The sequence below is a fragment of the Notothenia rossii genome, assembly GCF_949606895.1.
Source record: "Notothenia rossii genome assembly, chromosome: 2".
NCBI classification, from domain to species: domain Eukaryota; kingdom Metazoa; phylum Chordata; class Actinopteri; order Perciformes; family Nototheniidae; genus Notothenia; species Notothenia rossii.
Window position 1 is genome coordinate 28234706 of NC_136904.1, and position 22232 is coordinate 28256937.

The 22232-nt window shown below is 37.8% G+C and overlaps 1 protein-coding gene across 1 annotated transcript in view; it reads left to right on the top strand.

The window, feature by feature from the left end:
- Positions 1–2719: 2719 nt before the first annotated feature.
- The window catches only part of tspan4a (tetraspanin 4a), a 136136-nt gene continuing 116623 nt past the window's right edge, over positions 2720–22232 (top strand). Inside the window, exon 1 of the mRNA XM_079663497.1 lies at positions 2720–2855. The gene's annotated coding sequence lies outside the window, so the exon portion shown is untranslated. The remainder of the gene's footprint in view (positions 2856–22232) is intronic.

Here is a 22232-nt window from a genome sequence, read left to right on the forward strand (position 1 = left end):
AATAAGAGTTAAACTACTCTGTTGATAACCGAACATTACATACAAAGTTTAAGTAATATATTTAATAACACAAGGGAACAGAGTCTGCTAATCGTTTGCCATTGTATTATGTGATGTAGCTTGCTTGATTATCTCAATAACTGTTCCTAGCCACCTGTTCTTGAAATATCTTCTTGCCCTCCAGTTACAGCCACTTGAACATGACTCTTATTTTTGCAATAAGTTATGGGAACAATTTAATTTAAGTAACCATTTGCTGTAATTGCCTTGCTCGCCTTTCAGTGTATGTTAAAAAACGATACTTCAACCCTCAGGCTTTAGCAGTAGAATAATACTGTCATTTACTCCATTACCAACCTTGTAGTTCTGCTTTACTGAAATATTCATTTTTTACCAATATCTCACAGTTATCATTTGTTATATATAGAATCCATAACCTAATTGCAAAGAGCTTCATATGTTTCCTTGTGAGAACACCTTCCTTTGACAAACAATCTCTGCCCTGAGGTTAAAATAAACAAAAAACTACATCACTGAGGTTAAGATACATTAACTCTGTGTGCTCTCTTCTTTGTTTTTCTGTTTACCTATTGATTGATTTGGTAGAAATTCAGATTTGTCACGATAACATTTAGGCCTGCTTATTCATGCTTGGTTGCAAGAATAGTTTTACTACATTGTAGAAGGAAATATTGGACTTTTACTTTTTTACATACTTATTTTTAGCTTGAGTTACTTTGCAGATTCCGAATATTTTTATTCATACACAATGTAAAATATTATGATGTATTGAGAGATAAATAGAATGTTTTAGTTATTAGGCTACCCAGCAGTATAATAAAGTAATTAAAATGAGTGCCACCTTCACTAGCTGCATCATTAAAGTAATGCTAGAATTATAATCCAATAATATTATTCTGTATTGGGCCATTCAGCATAATGACTAATTTTCCTCTTGGTACTTTAGACAGACCTTGATGCTAATACCTATCAAAAATATATTTTAAGTATACTTTGACTGCATCCTTGTAGTTGTAAACAAAACTTGAGTATTTCTACACTATTTACTGAATATCTGACTACCTCCTCCACTGTTGCCCGATATGCACAATTTGACGGCCCCGGGGCCTCGGTGTGTGTCGGTGTGTTGTGTCGGTGTGTTGTGTCGGTGTGTTGTATCGGTGTGTTGTATTGGTGTGTGTGTTGTGTCGGTGTGTGTGTTGTGTCGGTGTGTGTGTTGTGTCGGTGTGTGTGTGTGTTGTGTCGGTGTGTTGCAGGTTCCAGGTGGGGGAAGTTGGAGGCAGCTGGGTCTTGTCTCCAGGTTGCATAAGCCCTGACTGCTCCATCTATTGTAGTTCAGGTGCTCTGATGCAGCGGCATGTTTTCCAGTCCCAGGTGTAGCCTTTGATCTTGGCCATAATAATAGAATAACCCACTTCTGTTAATAAAGTTATTATCCATCCTATCCAGCATCTCGATTACCACAACCTTGTACACACAGTAACAATCTGATGTGTAAATACTGAAACTGGAGTCTTATTCCTGTGTGTGTCAGCACACTTGGACGGTAAAGCTGTTTCTGAATAGTTTCTCATTAAACAAACCTCAGAGGATTAATCTTTCTGACTTTTTTGACAGTTCTACTTATCCTGGGGATGTATTTAAAAAGGTACTAGAGGAATCCTAATCACTTAGATTTGATGTTCACAATGGTTTTCATTTTAGGTTTTAATGGATAGCATACATCTCAACAATTAATGAATGGATTGTCATTCTATTTGGAGCAAACATCTCCAGCATCAGCATGAATTGCATTTATTTCAATCATTTGCAACTGTTTAGTTTAGCGTCATCATAATTTATCCAACTCTTTTGTTTATGACTTAGTAATGGAAAAATGAATGACATTCCCATCGGCCTCAGCTGTAGTTAGTGTTTAGCACTAGACGAAGCCATCAGCATGTTGTCCCTGGGGTGCTAATGCGACATTTACTCTTTATAATGGGTTTTAACATTTTGCTCTGTCCTCAAATATAACAAACACAATGAAAAAGTAAAGAACACACAAGTATTTGACAGCAAACACAGAACTGTGTGAAAACATTGACAAAAGTCTAGTAAATACATGTTTACAAACCAGTAACGAGGAGATGGCTGTCTTCCAATCCAAACTCACGGATATTTTTAACACCATAATTTAATAGTTATCACAAGCCACCACAGGAAACGTCACAGGTCCTGTTTGATCTATTAAACTTCAATTACAGTTGAATATTACTGAGAAACGCAGGTTCCAAAAAATTATTTGCTTCCAAAGGACCACACGGCCTATGGATGGCCATTTGTATTAAATATAAGAAGCCATTTGTATTCATCAGCTGCTGCTTTTATATCGCCCACTGATTCAGAGCAAATTAGCCTATAAATTACTTTCTATTCTCAGTGGGCCGTCAGCTCTACAGAGAATGATTTAATTATATTAAGAGCAATAGCTTTACCACTAGATGTCAGCCTTTTGCTGTTTTGGCTGGCCTGTCAGAACGTCACGGGGGGAGAGAGAGAGAGAGAGAGAGAGAGAGAGAGAGAGAGAGAGAGAGAGAGAGAGAGAGAGAGAGAGAGAGAGAGAGAGAGAGAGAGGGAGGGAGGGAGGGAGGGAGGGAGGGAGAGAGAGAGAGAGAGGAAGGGAGGGAGAGAGAGAGGGAGGGAGAGAGAGAGAGAGAGAGATTGAGAGAGAGAGAGAGAGAGAGAGAGAGAGAGGGAGGCTGTTGAGAGGAACAACTTGGGAAGTTCTGTCGTACACTGAGGGAAGAAGAGGGACAGCCAGCAGAGAGTGTAGAGAGTGAGATAAGTGTTTGGTAAGTTATTTTCACCTTTTCCTTAATACAGTATTTAAATGAGATGTGTAAACTAACTCTTATGCCCAACTTCTTCTACTTTGCATCTTTAATTCTGTACTCCAAAAGTGATCCTGTTTATGAGATTAAACTTAGTTATTAAGGGAGCTTTTGCCCTCTGAATTTGTCAAATTATCAGGGCTAAACTATATCCCATTTATCTTGTGTGAAATGGTAATGAATGTTGTTTACTTAAAGGTGGGATAATATTAATCTTATGCGCTCACTTGGTATGATTTTCTCTCTTACACTGGCCAGGATATGTGTTTTTTCTGCTCTTAAGTTGTTGTCTATACTATTGGTTGTTTTAGAGTTATGATGGGGGAAATGTGGTGATGTGTGAGAGTGAAGCTTTCTGATTGGCTGAGGAATGTTTCCCTGGACCTCGATGAAAGACAGAAATAAACTTGTGGCGAAGAACAACATTTCAGAATACCAACCATTCCACAAGCTTTTCCCTCCCATCACTTTTTTTTCCTGGACGTGTTACAGGAACTTAAAGCCTCACTGACTTCTCAAAACCATGGCTGGCTGGCATAGTGCAGAGGAATTCACTGCCATACAATGTGCCCTTATGTTAGGTTAGCAGAGGGCTTACATTTTCACATAAAACATTTATCTCAACTTCAATGAGAGAAGAAACGCTCCATTAAAGGGGGAATCTATTCCAAAAACTGTTAAAACGTGAGGTGTTTCTATACGCCCATGATGTTATTAGCATCAGTGGGTTTAAAAAATAGAAAAATCTCTCAGCTGTTCAAGAATATCAATGCTAAACAACAGCTTTAAGCATCAGTCTCACTATCAGGGCAAAGGTTTTCTTTCTTTAGAAACTTAAGTTTGTGTTGATTCTCAACAAGTGTACATGGAGGGATGTTTAATCAGAGAGTGCGAGAATCCTTTTGAAGTGCACTGACAGAGACCTCAATAACAAGACATTTTAATCACAAGCACCAATTGACTTTTGTTCAACTAGAAAAACTCTCACTGACTTTCCTCTAAAAACATATGCATATTCACATTTAACTGTTTCTTTAAGTGTTACATATATCAAACCTGCTGCCCACATGTCTCCTTTTTCCGAAATGCAAACATACACCAAGTTGTCAGTTTAAAAGGTATAGCTATATCTATTATATGATAGGTACGGGAACTTAAATATGAGAACTTGCTGTTTTACATTTCTTGTAATTGTTAATTGAATTTGACATTCATGATTTTAAACAAAAGTATATTTGACAGAATTATTTTTGGTAGAGTGAATTGTAATTAGGGATACACTAATCCAACTTTTTCATTTTACTTAAACTGTATCTTCCGACACTAATTACCGAGCTATTACCATACAATTGCTTTTTTCTTAATTAAAATCTGTATAACAGCTCCCTCAATCTGTGAAACTCATTATCAAATAAGACACGATTATAATGTTTTGGGGATCGCTGTGGCACTAAGTATGACTAAACACGTGTAATTTATACAGGAATCAATTATCTTTGATATCTTGGATGGAAACTACAATATATATATGAATAATTAATAATGAATGCCAATCTGTACATTAATTACTAATGGATTTAACTGTTGACGCAGCTTGTGAAATGGGGTTAACAAATGAAATAGACAGGGGACAGGGAAACTTAAAGGAAGAAGTGAATGACATTAGTGATTTACTGGTTAACCCCTGAACACCACAGATTGATGAATCAAACAGTATAAAACGATTGAAGGACCTTTTTCTCTTTATAGGTAAACCATGCAAATTTGTTCTACATAGTGTTAAATAATTTCCACCAGCCGCCACTATTAGTGTACGTATATGACTTATTGAATCCTGCTCATTAAATCTCAGACACTTCCCAGCTCGCGATGACAGACGGCCTTGACACATTGATGTGTAGACGGAGACAGTAACGAGAAGGAGGCAGCTTCCTCTCCCCATGTCCTCCCACATGTCACTGGCTCCAGTATGGCTGAACTGATGATTGGCATCTGCACGCTGTTTACATTCTTCCGGCAATTTCTGGCCGAGAGCAAAGCCGCTTCCTAGACACAGTTTTCAATCTGTGTGCTGTGTTTGGTGCATATGGCATCTAGCTATTTTGATGGGAGTTGTGAGGAAATGTTTGGGAGAGGAGGTGTCGAGTGTTTTCTTTAATCGTCACAGCTGGTGTTGTTAGTCCAACTGGAGCTCTGTGGCCCACTTTTGGGCTTGTCTAGGTGTGGCAACTCTCTGGATAATTGCCTTGAACTCTGGCTGCACTGAGAGTGGATATAACAAGGCGTCATTGTACTGCCGCCTGCAGGTGTGTGCGTGTGGACACGTGCATGGCTCCGCTCTAAATTCACTCTCCCAATTTTCCCCCAGTTTGTGTTCCTTCAGTGCATTTTTTTTTAGCCAGATCTCAGACGGTCCTCTTTCCCCTTGTTCCCTCAGTGTTTTGTGCCTGCAGTTTTCCGCCTCATGTTCTTGCAGCCCACTTTTCAGCCCTGTCAGAAGACGAAAGAGTTGAGAAGCATACACAATCAGATTTAGATATTGTACAGAGCACATTCAGAGGTGGTCTAAAAACATGTAAAGCAAGGGAAAAAATGTTAAGTTATTCAGTCATAAAGCTCAGAGGGTTGCAACAATTCAAACCATCAGTTATGTACACAATATCACAGGAGATATCAGATACTAAATTGTATTGATACGTCCAATCTAAATGACTTATTGGTCCAACCAATGATGGGAGATTAAACTTTGCTGGTTAAAATGAGGAAGCAGGAAACAATAAAAGTATACCAATATACACATCATTTTGTCAGAAAGTATCCCCAAATTACATTTTGACCATACCTATAAGGCATTTATATTGAAGAGTGCCTCCCAATGTCTGATCTGCAGGCATTTACATTAACAACAGTATCAAATCATTGAAGACCCATTTTAAACTAAACTCATTTTCTACACAGTGTTAGTATATGACTTGTTGAATATCGCTTATTAAATCTCAGACAAAATCCAGCTTGCAATGACAGACGGCCTTAACTTCAATTTAAATGTCACAGAAATGCCAGCATGGATGCAAAGAAAGAGCGACCCTTAAGACTAAATCTATGATGATGTATTCATATTCCATTTTATGTTATCAATCAAATATGGCCTCCCTTATAGTGTATGTTTTTCATGTTGGTCCTTGACTGTGATGTTTAAGCGTCACTGTGTTTGACACCTGAAGACTGTTTTAACGTTCATATTCTGAAGGGGTAAAGTCTCTTTGCTCACCTCCAATCTATGATTAAGACATGTATACAAGCAGGATTTTTAGTACAATATAAAACTACAGTGCACAATTACTGAGTGTGAATTCAAAGAGATATCTTGGTTCCAGCAATCCAACTTTTGTAATGTACAATGTTGCATATTCAAAGCTTTTGGATGTTTTAATGAGGAAGAATGGGTAAAGGCAATTTAAGTTAGATGAAAGAAATTCTATTATAAACCAATTAGTATTAAGAGCAGATTATTCGTATATCTTACAACATTTCTGGAAAATATAGGTTGATCTTATCAATGTCTCTATTATTGCCTCACCCACATATTTGAACAAAAGTCACGTGCAGTAAAAATCTCTAAAACCCAAACAATGGAACTCAGGGTCTTTAAAGATTCAACCTTTTAACAATGGTTTATTTTAAAGCACTATAGTTTGAACATTCTGGGAAATACTTTTTTTAGCTTTCTTGGATGAGAAGATATATTCCAATTTCATATCAACCCATAATGAAGCTGCTCAGCATAAAGAAAGAAGTTTAAACAATACAAAAACGTAAGTGTAAGAAGAGTATCATTTTTAGTTTAACAGAGGTTGTTCCTTTAATGACAAAGAGCACTCTCATCTTATGACTAATGTTATCCAATTGTATTTTCTTTTTAAATCTATGCATGTACACATATTGTTATATGTGTAAAATGTACTCAGGTCATGTAGGGATTTTAGCTGCTCTCAAAAATGACAGAGGGAATAAAAACAGAGAGCGTTTGACAGTCAAAGTCACAGCCACCTTTATTCTCTCTTAACTATGCACTTTACTTGATGTCGCACACACGGGGTTGTTTTATTTTTCTGTCAGTTCTCTCACGATGTTAGGTACCAGCATGGCCTCTTACATTTTTGAAAGGTCTATTTTGTCCCCTCCTTTGCTCCTTGTTGAGAGCTCTGCTAAGATGTGAGCGCTGAGTGAAAACCACAAGTCATAACCACAATTTTTCGCTGTTGCTGACTCCCAGTCTCACGCCCAGTTTAACACAGAGAAAACACAAGGCGAGGTTTTTTCCCCCCCACTGCATTGCTTGATGTTTCCTCTCGTTCTAACAGCATATATCTCATTCTGTCCACCATGATTTACTTCTTCTGGCTGTCATACCCAGCTCTATTCATTGTTTGGTTAGGACACCACATTTTTCTGTGATGGTGATTAAAAATAGAAGCAGGCATTTACATTTTTTCTTTTTGCCTTTTTGGCGGTGCAACTGCAGACTTATCTTTACATGGTATGTAATTTTGCATAGCATGGGTAATTCTTTAAACATGCAGGCATCCCGCAAAGTCTAAAATGGTTTCCTGTACATTTCTGATTGTATGATTTTTTTTTATCGACTTTTGAACGCTTTTATCTGCACACTCTCTGGAAATGGAGGATTCAGATTGTATCAAATGTCACGGAGAGCAGAGCACCCTGAAGTCTATTTTCTGCATTTAACCCATGTTAGTTTTTGGAGGAGTTGGCAGCATTTATATACACAGCGCCGTAAAAGCCCCCTTGCCCAAGTCCAACATCTGTACGTGGTCTATTCTGGGACCACCATTAGCGACCCTCGGTTCCTAAGCCGTGCACATGCCGCGCTACTTCTGCTTTATTTCTTGATTAGATTACATTTTTCACTGTTCTGCCTCAGCAGTCAGAGTAAGGGTTTGACTTTTATTCAGATTCCTGTCTGACAACCACTCGGAGCCCGTTTTTGCTGATCTTAATAGAGTTAGTCTAACTCTATATAGGCAGGCTCCCTGGACATGGATTTTGCCATTGCCTGGGAGTGAAAATCTATTTTCATGACTTCAAAATGAAGAGCATCTGTCTCTAGATTTGAAGAACAATGTCCCAAACCCCATGACGTCCTGAAGTGTGACACACTAAATTCAAAGAACGTTTTGATTTGTTGTTGACATGAAATATGTGACACAGATTTGGTTATGTAGTTTTCCCAGCTATTTTATTTTAATCACCCCATCGAAACTGAGATAATTTGTATCTGAAATTATATGTTGAGCTCTTTCTAGATGTGTCTTTGTTTCCCCATCACATCTGCGTTTTTTTATCTGTTCAAAAAGTATGCTCTGTTTCTCCAGCTCAATGGGGAGTCTCTGTGAACAGCTATGTTCAATTCTCCTCAGAGACTTTGAATGGGATTCATTCAAGCCTTTTTTTTTTTGCTGAGCCACTCTGAGCACTTATCCATTCTGGTACTGAAGCTACTTTATTTTGTATCAAGTCTGGTCCTGGAAAATCAGTTGTAGCAACATAAAAGCTTGCTGTCTTTTGATCTGATGGTTGTCTCAAAATGAATAAGCTACTGATTAGAATATTTGTTCCGAATAAGAGATACTTTGAATTTTGATACTTTAATTTGAAAGATAAAGGAAATTCTCTTTTTGTTTGCTTCAAATTGTCACTCTTGTCTCACAATGTATTTTGAGGATTATTTTAAATCAACATCAAGAGACACATTATAAGTCAGAAGACACATCAGTTTCATAAAGCCGAAAAACACAAATAAACTCGGAAAGTGTTATGCTCTGCACATCGCATGACACCCTAGAAACAGCAACAGGGGAAGGAACCAGACACAAAATAGATTTCTGTTCACTGCATGGGTCACCATTGAAAACATTACGGTATAGTCAATCAGATCTCAAAAACTCTAATCTCTAAAAACTCACAGACACAATTGGAAACTAGCTTGGAAACACTGGAGCATCTAGCTGTTTAGGAGTAAGTAGACAAGTTAATTCAAGTTGCTTCTAAAAGCCATTTAAGGCAAATGGGGTGTGAATATGATTTCAAGTCTAATGAATCATAGCCTCAAAAACATTTCAGCTTTTCATTTTTTACTAATTTGCCATACACTTTGAACTAAGAAGAACACACTTGAGCATTTATGGGTTAGTGTGTATAGTTCACAAGCCAAAATGGACAATTTCAGATTAAGTTAAAGGGGGCTGTTTTCTTGTCAGCGGAGAACTGAACAAGCTGAACTACTAACGTAAAAAAAGGCTTTATATTGTCCTGATTAGTACGGAAATCCTGACTCTGGAAACCTCCTGAGTATTGAGATTGGCATCGTATTACCTTTTTAGTTGTTATCACAACTGCTTTGAGCAATGCCACCTCTTTTCACTCTTCAGTAGTGCTCAGTGTATTTCGATTCTCTACATTTGCCGTTTTCTCTTTCATAAGCAGTCACACAGAGCAGGGTGACTAAAAGAAAATGTTGTTTTCATGCAATTTAGAAATTATTCATCTAATTATGTCCCTAATCAGCTCACAGTGGCCAATGTCACGTGTCATCACCCACTGTGAGCAACAATCCTTCCAGCACTGTAATCAACTCACAAAGAGAGGGTTTTGTAGCCCTGATTAGTGAGGTCTGGGTAACTTCTGCAACAGCCTTGCCAAATCTGCACATGCAGCACACATACTGCTCGAAGGATTCCCATTGGAAGAAGAAGACTTTATTTATCACTTCGAGGGAAATTCTATTTTCATTCTGTTGTTTCTCTACACAATACACCAGAAATACACACAAAGGACCTTTAGAAATGCATTAATGGAGAGGTGTCAGATTAAGGGGGATTCCTTGATTTGGCACGCTGAGCAGTTTGGGGTTCGGTTCTCCTACTACAGTACCAGACAAATACTTGTGCTTGGTCTGTGAGGGGAGTTGAACCATTGACCATCTAGTTCCCAAGCCTACCTCTAGTTTTTCTGATGCCCTACGTTGTCTTTTTAATTACTTTGGGACCAAGCACACACACACACACACACACACACACACACACACACACACACACACACACACACACACACACACACACACACACACACACACACACACACACACACACACACACACACACACACACACACACACACACACACACACACAAACACACACACACACACACACACACACACACACACACACACACACACACACACACACACACACACACACACACAAATGCCATGTTGCTCTATTATTTATTGTGCTCCTATCTAGGTCTGCGATATAATTAACATTCAGTGTGCCACCCCATAGTCCACAGCGACTTGTTCTCATTGAGAAGTTCACAAGGTACTTCTTTACTGCCACAGCCTGCGGATTAGTTGCTATGGAGACAAAGCTGTCGGAAGAAGGGAGGAATACGTTACCCGATACTTGTGTTTGCTTTCTCCGCAGAAGGATATGTTACCGAAAAGTTTGAAGATTAATATTGACAGAGGCTCGGTAACTCTCAGGGAATGAGTGTGTTAAAAACCTCGACATGTACTTCTCCTCTTTCTGCCCATCCCATCCATTCATTTAATGGCGATAATAAATACCAACAGTAATGTTTAAACACAGAAGAAAAATCACATAACTTCCATTAATTACCTACTTATTACTTTATGAATTATTCTGCAAGAAGAGCTTCAGTATGTTTGCTTTATCCTAATTTTCAAACCCTAACCTTGAAATGTTTGCATATTACTAACTCTCTGTTAGAGAGACTGTGATATTCAGCTTCAATTCATAGCACTTCAAAAGTATAGACAATAAAGCTGCAAATCGTGTTTGGTATTCAAAACAAAAGGCAGCACATTCTGTTTTAGTGCATAAAACTAAACTAATGTCACTTTCTCTGAGTGCCTTTTTTAAAGACATAACAGGGATGTTTATTAATAGAGGACACTTCACATTTGTGAAGTTTAATGACTCGTTTTGACTCCTGTGAGCCTCTTTACTCCCCGTTACAGTAATAATGGTGAAACTGGAGTGACTGGAGTGCCAGCTCCCAGTGTTGAAGTTGGCCACCGGGAGCTAAATGAGCCATTTATGGAGTCTGTGGTGAAAGAACGAGCTGGAAGACTGCCCTGTGTACATGTTCAGGGAGGGCTGGTAATCAAAACTGGCTGAATGTTTAATTGAATTTTAAAAGGTCAGGTCTGTAGTTATTGTGGAGGACAATAAACCAGCAGACTCTCCGTTTTCAAAGTTGTCCTCAGAGGTGAAGGTTGGCAGTTGTGTATGTTTTTCTTGTTGCAAACTAATTCTGTAAAAGGACCACAATAGGAATTAATAGATGCAAATGAAAGTATTGCCTGTGGAGCCTGACATTAGATCCCACACAATAGTTTTACAGCCTCGAGGTTTATACCTCAACAAAGGGTCTTAGAAAAGCATTTTTAGGGGGTCATGAGATAATTCACCTGACAGGAATGAATGTAATACTTTTCCCCACAAAAGATGTTTTTTCTCCATCATTAAAAAAATAAATACAGGATCACTTTGAAACAAGGTCAGTATCTCTTTGCTTGTTATAACAGCATGGCTAGCTGACCCTGAAAACCCCTGAGAGACTCAGGCATGAAAAACATCCAAGCACCAAACACAAATGATCCGATTTGTGATGTGTGGAGCCAACACCAGCTTCAGAAATATCTGTTTTTGTTATCATTTCCCACTAACCTATTCAGTTTTTTCCTTTAATCTGTCATTTAGCGGAACATGAGTCTGACTGTGCAGGGTGTCCCATTGTTGTCAATTGGTCGTAACAAAGCAGTTGTTTGTTTGTTGTTTTTATTCATTCTTAGGCGCTAATAATGCCACCCACTTCCTCTGAGCTCACATTCACAATAAGACATTCCTGTCTCACCACATCGCAAATGCTTAGCTAACAGTGGTGTTGGTAACAAGCTATGGAGGCGTCCTGTGCAGTTGAAAAAGAGCCTAAGAATATCAACTGTGTCGAGTTTTTAAAGACATAGCAACAGCTGTTAAAGATTTGAAAAGTAGTAATCACAACAAAACAACAAATGTGAAGGATGTAATAGTAAGTGGGTATCAAAGCCAATTTCATGAGCTCTTTTTTAATAATAATGTTAAACAAGCACCTACACAGGAGAGCACACCGCCAATGAATTGCAAGCTCCTTTAAAGAAAAATGATTCTGTTCAGTGAAACATGTAATTGTGTTCAAAAAATATTTCCACACATTCGATGATCAAACACTTTTCTCTCTGTTGCAAGTCACTTACACTGTACTACGCAACACTGACTGCTGTTTACCAGCTGACCCATGATACATATGGGCAGATCAGCGGGCTCTCGAAGGGTGTAAAAAAAAAAGGACATACATGTAATGAGATTCCAGCTTCCTGTTTATATCCTTTTATGGCAACCATACAGGCAACCATATTGTGTAAAGTAAAGCAAGAAAGTAATGATAGTGTTGAAACGCATTAATGATCTTAGTCACAGAACGTCATAGTGAGACTACAGCCACAAACAGTTTTTGGGGGCAAATATATTATCATTCCCCTGTAAATCTGTTTACATAATGAATTCTGATATTAGATTATGCTAACCTAACCTGGGACATGAAACACATTTTGTAATTTGAGGTTCATTGTGTTATACTGCTTTATTCCTCAGGATCTTTACTAGCAAGCTTGATAGCTGCGTATTTGGTTCAGTTAGTTATGTAGGCTACACCAGGAGGTGACCAAATATTTAACAACTTATCTTCAAGTAAGAACTAGTGTATGTGGTTCAACCTATTTTAATAAGGAGATGCCAAAATCTTCACTTAATAAATACTTCAGTCATAATCAGGTTTAAACTTACACACAGCTTGTGTAGCCTACTCCTGGTCTGCTCTGAGGAAACCTTACTCCAGCATTCCTGGAAGTGAAAGCAAAGAAACATCATATTAATGATATGGTCTTTGTTGTCTTTTTTCAAAATAACCTTGCAAGTTGATTCGTACAACATTGCGGATGGTTTCTTTAAAAAGTTATCTTTTTAGAGTTCAACTGCTAAAACACAGAAACGAGACAATCTATATCAAGCAAAAAAAAATGTAGGTTGTCCTGACAGATGTGTTGCGCTTAAAACTCAACATTTTATTTTCAGACACCAACCAAATATCCGACCACAACTGCAAAAAAATTACGCAAGATGCCCTTACTAGATATTGACGAATATGTTAATCATCATCAGCAGAGGACATTTGTTTACTTGTCATAGAGATGTTTTGGTTGAAAGCTCTGATAAAATTAGATGTCCAAATGTTTTACCAAAGACGGACATTGTGCTAAATTAGATTTCTGGTTGCTTGGAAACAAATGGTCTCGTTCATTTTCGATAAACTCAACAAGATACACATACGACTGCTCTTTTATGTTTTCTAAATTTAAAAATAAACCTCCTCAGTTTCGCAGTTCATATAAAGCCCACGTCCCTTATTACTTGGAATCCGTGTAAATAATAAGCAGCCCATGTAACAGCAAGTGCTAAAAAAATCCATTAACAAGCAACACAACATTTATCACTTTGTATCCTTTACTTTGCTGTTTTTGTTGTCTTCACAACACTATGAAACAGCATAATTTGGCTGGTTGTGTAACGTCACCATAGAAACACATTTGAAAAAGCACCAATAGGATTGTCCAATCATGGATAGCCCTGAAAAACATGTTACAGTTGCTGTGAGCAAATAAAAAGGTTTTAGCTTGGCAGTTGTGGACGTTTATTCCAGCGCTACCATAAAACATTAAGGATTTAATAAAACATGCTTTGTTTCCGCTCTTCTTTTTGAGCAAAATGAATATTTGAGCCTTATCAGCTAAGCACCAGAAGTGGCAGTAGGTGTTCTGCACCACAGATCAGGATGTTAGTTGAAAATCCTTCGATGCTTGCAAACACAAATGCATGCATGACAAATGATACGACATTAACAGACATTAGCAGCTCCACTCCACAGACTGCGGCAAGCTACTGTAACTGTGTTTTAAACACTATTGACAGCATCAGGAGAACAAGATGGACCAAGGTCCTTGAGGAAAGAAGAAGCTCACACACACAAAGAGACACCCAAAGACACACTTGAGCATTCATTGTTTCATGTCTGCTCCGGGACTTGATCCTCTGTTATCCCTCTGGTGCTCTCTGTTTCCTGGATCAAGCATGTTTGCCCACACACAGCCACCATTCTGAACACTCCTCTGACGAGATTACTCACACTGGGATTCCGACTGTGCTGTTTTGCCCATATGTTATGATGTGATGCTCTTTAAATGGTGCCAATGAGAGAGGACAGAAGTCTCTGTGTGTTTCCGTGCAGATGAGGGTCTGACTGACTAAATGAAATAGTGGATTTATTTGAAATGAAATGCTGGGTCATAGGGGCTTGGACTGTGAGCCGAAGGGTTGCCGGTTCAAGTCCCCGACCAAACCTAAATATGGAGTGTGGACTGCTACTTGCAGAGGTCCCAGTTCACCTCCTGGACCCTGCCTTGGTGCCCCTGAGCAAGGCACCAGACATCCCCCTTCCCCCCCCCACTCCCAATTGCTCCCCGGGCGCTGTGCAATAGCTGCCCACTGCTCCTGGTACTAGTATGGGTTAAATGCAGAGGCCAAATTTCACTGTGTGTGCTGTTTGCTCTGCATGTGTGACCATTAAAGAGGGTTTCATCTCTCTGATAAAAATAAAATGTATATATGCTATATAGGAAGTTACACAACATTGACTGGAGCAAATGCAAAGTATGTATTGAGTGCATTGAGCGCACATTCAGGCAATTAAATATACTCTATCTCAAATACAACTCACTGCATCCTACTACGCTTCCAAACTATTTGTTTAACAGATATAAAAAAATAAAAGCATGTCTGCTAATCAAAGATTCTCATTAGTAAAACACTTTCCAATTTTCCTGTGATTGGATAATCACACATGCACTGTGGTCTGAAGCACTTCAATTCTGTATAATGAGCAATGCCAACAAAGAAAGACTGAGATACATTTACATTTCAAACCTTTCTGGCTTTTCAGTCCTACCATTTGTTTTTTACAATCAGACATAAAACATTCATTTAATATTTAAATAAGATTTGTTGATCAGGCTTTGTTTTGTGTTATGTAGTTACAAGTACAGCTTTAAAATGTGACACGCTTTACTCAAAACCATTACAGCATCTTTAGAAACACTTCAGTGAAGTAAACCTATAAAACACTGCAGCTTCTTCAAATGTACCTGTAACTAAAGTAGTGGGATACTTTTATTAGGAATTGAGTATTCTGTTAAATGTGAATATGCTGCTTTCATAGAGTATAATCTGGGAGTGGGAGTCATGTACTGTATGTACTGTATGATACTATGTATAGTGTCAACCAGTTACCATGTTAACCAAGTGGGGGTGGGCGTTCATGTATGTGTGCCATAGTATGTTTTTTATGAGTATTTATGTCAGTAAAATGAATGAATACAGCAACCACCCACTGCTTCTTTCCACCTGGGGGGATTTTTCCTCCCTTCATGTCCACACAGAGCATATTTGTCTCTTCTTGGGCAGCGTTTGACTGGCAAGCAGGGTAATCACCTTTCAGCTCGGGGGGATTAGTGGCAGAATGCAAATGGCAGATGTGACACATATGCATACATCATGTTTGCAGGTGCGGACATTTTCATGCTAGCTGTTCAGATGTGTGGAGAAGAAATCAGAATCACACATAAGGCTTTTGACAACCAATAAGGCTGAAATGTTTGACAAATTGATGGCGATATTGATGAATAGATGGGGTTTTTATATTTGTAAATTAGCGTTCTGCGACAGGTTTGAAAGATTTCAAGTTGGCAGTGTTTGTAATAGGCTGACTAATACTGCATCTGGATGCCATTTCTATGTAAATTATTTTTAAAAAAAAGTTTTGCTTTTGTGTGATCATTGGCCATCAGTAATTATATCATACAAAGTGGAATAATGAGAGCGCCAAGAGGTGAGTAATGGAAGTCAGTCTTCATCAGTTTTATCTTGATAACAGCTGGGGTATGTTAATCAGTCTGCAACCATTTTTTAAAGACATAGTGATATATTGATGACTTAACCATTAACCTTTTTTTTTGTTTTCCAGAATTTTATTTACCGTTAATTGACCCAGCTTCTACATACTGACTTCAGCTACAGACTTTATAAAATAAAAAACTAAAATAATCAAAGAGGGGGCCCTGTAACAGAGCTAGCAGCTAGCGACCTATAATAACACCCCTCTGTCACTCAAAGTAGTTGTGGGGCCCCCCAATTTTGCATAACTTAAGCCTACATATAATTAAAACAGGTGATTAATATCATACTTCATCCCATTTACAGTTGAAATGAATAGGAAAGTTAGTTAAAGAGACCAAACAATTGGCTGTAAACATTATTTTCTGCTGTAAAGTTGAGGGACTTAGCATTTGGGTTCGTGGTGATTAAGTTCTGGGGCAGTGAAGCCAATGCGGAAATTAACATAACCAGTTGATTAAGCTACTGCTACACTTTGCAGCCTCCTAGCTTAGCTTAGCATACAAACTGGAAATTGGATGGAAACAGCTAACCTGGCTCTGTACACAAGTCACACAAATTAATTCAGATTTGACCCTTTTGTGCTTTTTAACAAACAGGATACTGTATGCCATAGTGATTAGTAGGCTATAAACATGCTAGTTTTCTTTTTACCAAGGAGCCTAGCTAGCTGTTTCCCCCTTTACTCCACTACAGCCTACCGCTAAGCTAAGCGTGGTATCAATCCTCTCATATAAATGTAGGCAAATGAGACACGATTAAAGAGGAGAAAACAAAAAGAACAAAGAGCATGTGTGAACATCCATTTCAGTATGTTTCTCAGGGGAAATGCTATGTGTGCAGAGCAGTGTACAGGGGGTAAACATATATCAGAAGCGCTTATTGAGAAAGGGGTTCTTATTTGAAGTAATTAAATCCCCAGTGCACCCACAGTTAGAGAGGGGTTATATACTAATCCATCACATCCCTTTTGTTGCTGCTTTTTCTCCTTTTTGATGCAGTTTGCATTCCTCACCTTTTTTGTGACTCTCCAGACTGCTCTCTCCTTGACATACTACATCTTGCAATTTGATTTTTGATTGAGGCAGCAGCAGTTCGTTACAGATTATTTTTGCCATTTTGGAGCTCCTTACAAAAAATCAACATGCTGATTACCAGACCTCTTGTAGCTCATAAATGCTGCTACTTAGCACTAATCAGCACTAATACCTGTTGAGCTACCTTTTAAATCATGATTACGTTTCTCCAAAAGTCAAAGCCCTTCGTACTGTTTTTGTATGCCTCCTGTGGACTTGTTTTGCTGTATGACTGTCACACATAATGCACATACAGTAGAGCTTGGTCTGTAAAACAAGGGGAAAACTCTGCATGCAGCAAGTAAAATGTATGAATATTTCAAGACTTCTCGTTCTGTTTATTCCACCACAGACACTGTTCGGCATGTGGTTGTAGTGTAATCACAAATTGACAGGCCTACTTTAATTATACATGAAAATAATTATGCTCATGTAAGGTACTTTATTAAGGCTACACTCTAAAAACAAATCCCTTGGCTCAACAAACAAAATCAACGCAACAGTTTGCATCGATGTTTATTGAGTTAAGACAACTTCTAATGAAATTGTCTTAAAGCAACAAAGTTGTTTGAGTTAGGGGAGACCGCTTTTCCTCTACAATCAGAGGTGTTTTGCACTTACTTAATAATTGGTAGCATAAACACAAGTTTTGAAGTTGATTACTCAAATTATTAAGTTGTTCCGACTAGTTTTACCACATGACTTAAAAGGAATTTAAAGTTGTATGTACTTAATTACCATCATTGTGAACACACGTTTTTAAGTTGACAACCATTTATAAATTAAGTTGCTCCAAATATATTGTATAATAGTTTTTGTTCTTAGCTTTTTCATGTTTTTGCCTTTAAAGAAAGAAATGAATTGATTCCACAAAAAAAATATTAGGCAATTCACTTTTTATTTTGAACTGCAGTTGTTTATTTCAACACATGATATTTCAATCAGGAGAGAATTCATTTAGTTTGAACATTTATTGACACATGCCATATGATAAGGTGCATGAACACCTGAAATTTACAGCTGACTGCAGGAGAGAGGAGAACCATTTTATAGTTTGGCTACAACACGTTGATTGGCTGCTGGAGAATGAGGTGAAAAGTAATAGTTTAAAGAGAACGCCTGTGATGAGGTGATTATAAGCAGCTGCGGAGTGAATGTATATACAACCAGTCTTCCTGAAAGAACTTGCACTGAGCTTCATTTAAATCTTGAAAAAAAAGATAAATAACACAAATTTAAATAAACACATTAGCCATATTACCATGGGAAATGGGGACACAGCAAATAAATGCTGCCATCACAACAAAGTTAGAGGCCTTTGCATATTTAAAACCAGTGCCAAATATGTAAAATCTGTAAAGTTTTTGTAAAACTACAGAAACAAATTCTCAATGGCCACCAATCTGCAGATCACACACATCAATTTTACAAAAGATGTAACAAAGATGTTTACACTGCCGACAGTCATTATTTCAAACAGTATGAACACATTTAACGCACAATGCTTGCTCATTCATTTGTTTCCCTCGACCACGATGGTTGCCATCGTATGGTCAGATCCTGGGGTGGACCGGTCACTGATGATGGCGATATTCATGTCCTTTTGAAGCACATTAAATAATAGGTTAGCGCATAAGAGATAATGAATTAGGTAACTGCATACTTTTTAAACTGTCACTCTTAGCGAATTCAGAGCCATTATTACCAGCTGCTAAAGCAACGCTGGTATTGTTTTCACCTATTGAGTCTGCATGTGTGTGTCATCATGGCAATGTGGTCCTGAAGACACACAGAGGTGGTTTTGAGTACTTTGCCTAGTGTTTAAATGCATGTGGACAGATTTGGTCAATCACAACTGTGCAAGTGTTAGTGTACCTTCTCATCTGTTTTGCAGGTTCCATACAATATTTGAACTGGTTAAGTGAAGAGCAGAAGCCACTTTTGAAATTGTACACAATCTTTTTCCCATGCCATTGCTGTCAACACCTGTCCATGCTGAACGTTGCTAAGATATTATTGATTGGGGTGTGGCCAAAAGTGCAATATGCTTCAAAATGTAACTGACAGAGAGCAGTGCTTTTGTCCTGTGTTTTTACACTGTGCCCATGGATTTTATTTTATTTCAAGGTTTTTAATTACGTCGCTAAACTCCTTGAAAAGGTCCTCTTCCATTTCTCCAACGTACACAACAAGGCAGCGGATGGCTATAGTTCTCTGCAAACTTCAATTGTATTGTGCTATTTTTGAAAAAGGAAAAAAAGAGAAATGACCTAAATGAATATATTCTGAATGGGTGCCAACAACTTGCATTTCAATGACATCTCTAAATAACGATCCTACCTCAAGAAGCATGTCCTTGATCTGCTTCACCAAGATTCATTTTTAATAAAAAGCGATATCACAATAGTAACCAAAGTATTTTTACTCTCACAGTAGCCTCTACTAATTTGTATCCTCTCACAGAACTATTCACAGTTCAAAGGCTGCTAATTTTGGTCAAACAGCAATTTGCCTACAGTGCAACTACAAGGCTATCTACTGTATTTGAATGACAAAAGATGACACTCACCTTAAAATGTCCTTTGTATATTTCTATTTGTCTTAACTGTCGGAACTTGTCCAGGCATGTTAAGTGGGAGTGGACTTGAAATACTTAACTCAAGGTGTAGAACAATTAAGTTATCAAGCCAATTGCATTACTTACTACAACTTGAATTTTGTTTTAAGTCAATTAACGCAGAAATCAGAGTTCAAATTACACACAATATTAAGTTGATGTAATTACCAACATTATTACGTCAGCACAACTTATAAATGAATGTTTCCAACTTAAAATGTTTATCTGAATCAATTAACTCACATCTTTATCTTGCAACCATGCATTTAATTAAGTGGAGGTGAAAGGTCGCCTGAATTCGTTTTTAGAGTGTAGATTTGTGCATTGTTTCTCAACTCATTTAATGACATGAGGCGAAACAAACCTGCTGATAACAACCTTAAGCCAAATTTGTTTTGTTTCTGTGGAGGCTGTGAATAATAAAATTTGTGTGAATAATTAAAGCTCAATTTCCTCAGTTCACCTTCCCTGATGATACTGTAGGTAATTTACCTTTAGGCTGTCTAAACCAGCACCAAAACAAAAAGTAAAAGATACATTGTCTTTTCTTATCCAGACTGGGAACACACTGAAAACTCTTCAACAGTCAGTGACACAAAAAAAGAACAGATGATAATTTCGGTTTAACAATAAGGAATCATTCTCTTATCTGTTACTCCATCCATCAAAATGTGATGATATGGCTGAATGATTTGAAAACAATATCTCATTGCGATCATCTTGACTGATGACTGATTAAGATATAATTAACGATATAGGAGGTGCTGATTACTTTTACATCATTATTCTCATTTTCTGAAAACACATTATCATGATAATGTCGTAACTCTGTTTGATGGTATGTAACCAATCAAAGAGTTCCTCTTAAGTCTGAAGAATTCTATTTGTAGGCCATGGCATCCTTGCAGCACTAGAATACCAAAGAATGATATTTTTACAAATAATTTTGCAAGGTAATGTTGGTCGCTCTGAAACTTGCGACTCGAGAGTGACGGAAATGTCAATCTCAGTCTGTGGAAAAGGTCTAGTTATGTGCTTTACACATTGAGGAGGCATTAAGCAAACTTACCGTTTATTCCTTTTCACTTTCACATTTCTTTGTGAAAGCATATCTGTGCAAATGGAGCATTCACTCCACAAAATGTCTCTTGGGATTTTCTGAGATATTTTCATCTTGTTTCGGTCATACCGAAGTGATACAAATATTTTTCTAATAAACATGTAGAATAAATATCATAAAAGTGTTTTTTTATATGTCTCTACTCCCTTAAGCACCATCTCTTCTAGTGTGCCAGCTCTGTAAAGACCCCACAAACGCCAGACACCATGCTGTAGTGCAAAATACAGAGAGCCTCCCTGGGGGCAATAGGTTTAGACAATATTGTGTGTCCTCATTTTGCAAAGCTTGAAGGTAACAGATTTTCATTTATATGTAAAAGCCTGGCTTTGACAACCATATAGAATACCAAAAGCATTGTCCTTCAAACAGAGCAGGATGAAACACAATCTGTCAGCTGTTAAGTATTTTCTACTTAAAGCCAGCTTCAACAACAACAGCAGTTATATTTCTTGCCTTTATACAGAGATTGACAAAACACTAATTTCTGTTTTCTTTTGTACCCAGTGAGGGCAGGTAGGCGTAGAGACGTTCCTTTCTGCCGCCTACATCCAAACTGTTGCATACTAAGTATATCTGGGTAGCTCTGAGCATGTCGCACGGCATAATTACATTTTACCGTGTCATGTTGCACAACAGTCATCAATTGACTCATTCACAAACATGTATGGTGCACGACAGGTTGGCTCATAAGCTTTGCACTGACTTGTTTTGTGTCACCTCATGTAAAATCCCCTTGTTGAACTGACTTCTTAATTACATATGTTAGTTAAAAGCTTTAATTAATACTAAAGCCTATTGTACAAAGGTATTAAGTCATCACATTCCACTAATGCTGACCCAGGTGTGACTCAGTCATTTTTCACTCTTGAGCTTTGTGGATTCATATTATTCATTCATGATGATTAATGTGTGAGTCTATTTTTAATTATGTTTTTTATTCATGTTTAATTTACAATGCAAGCCGTTACAGGATGTGTTTGTACGCATGACAGCTCTCCACACATTGTTACTCTGTGATCAATAATAGTGCAGTCTCACTCTGAGGAGTGGTGTGGCTCCTGGGAGAGAAATGTCAGTCTGTTGATCAGGCAATGGATAATATCTCCTTCTCTTTGACATTTATTATCCTCAGTGGATAAAATAATGATTCATTAGGTTTACTAGTATAAAAATACAATGAGTAGAAAATCAACATTTTTATAAAGTAAAAGTAATACAATTGTTAATTAAAAGCTCTCATTATGCTGAAGGGCTCTTCTTATATTGCTTTATGTGTTATTTTCCGTATGATTAAAGCGTTGTTTTTGATGCGAGTAAACATGTTTAAATTAAACATATTATCTTAGATTTTGCATGTAACCTCTTAATTAGA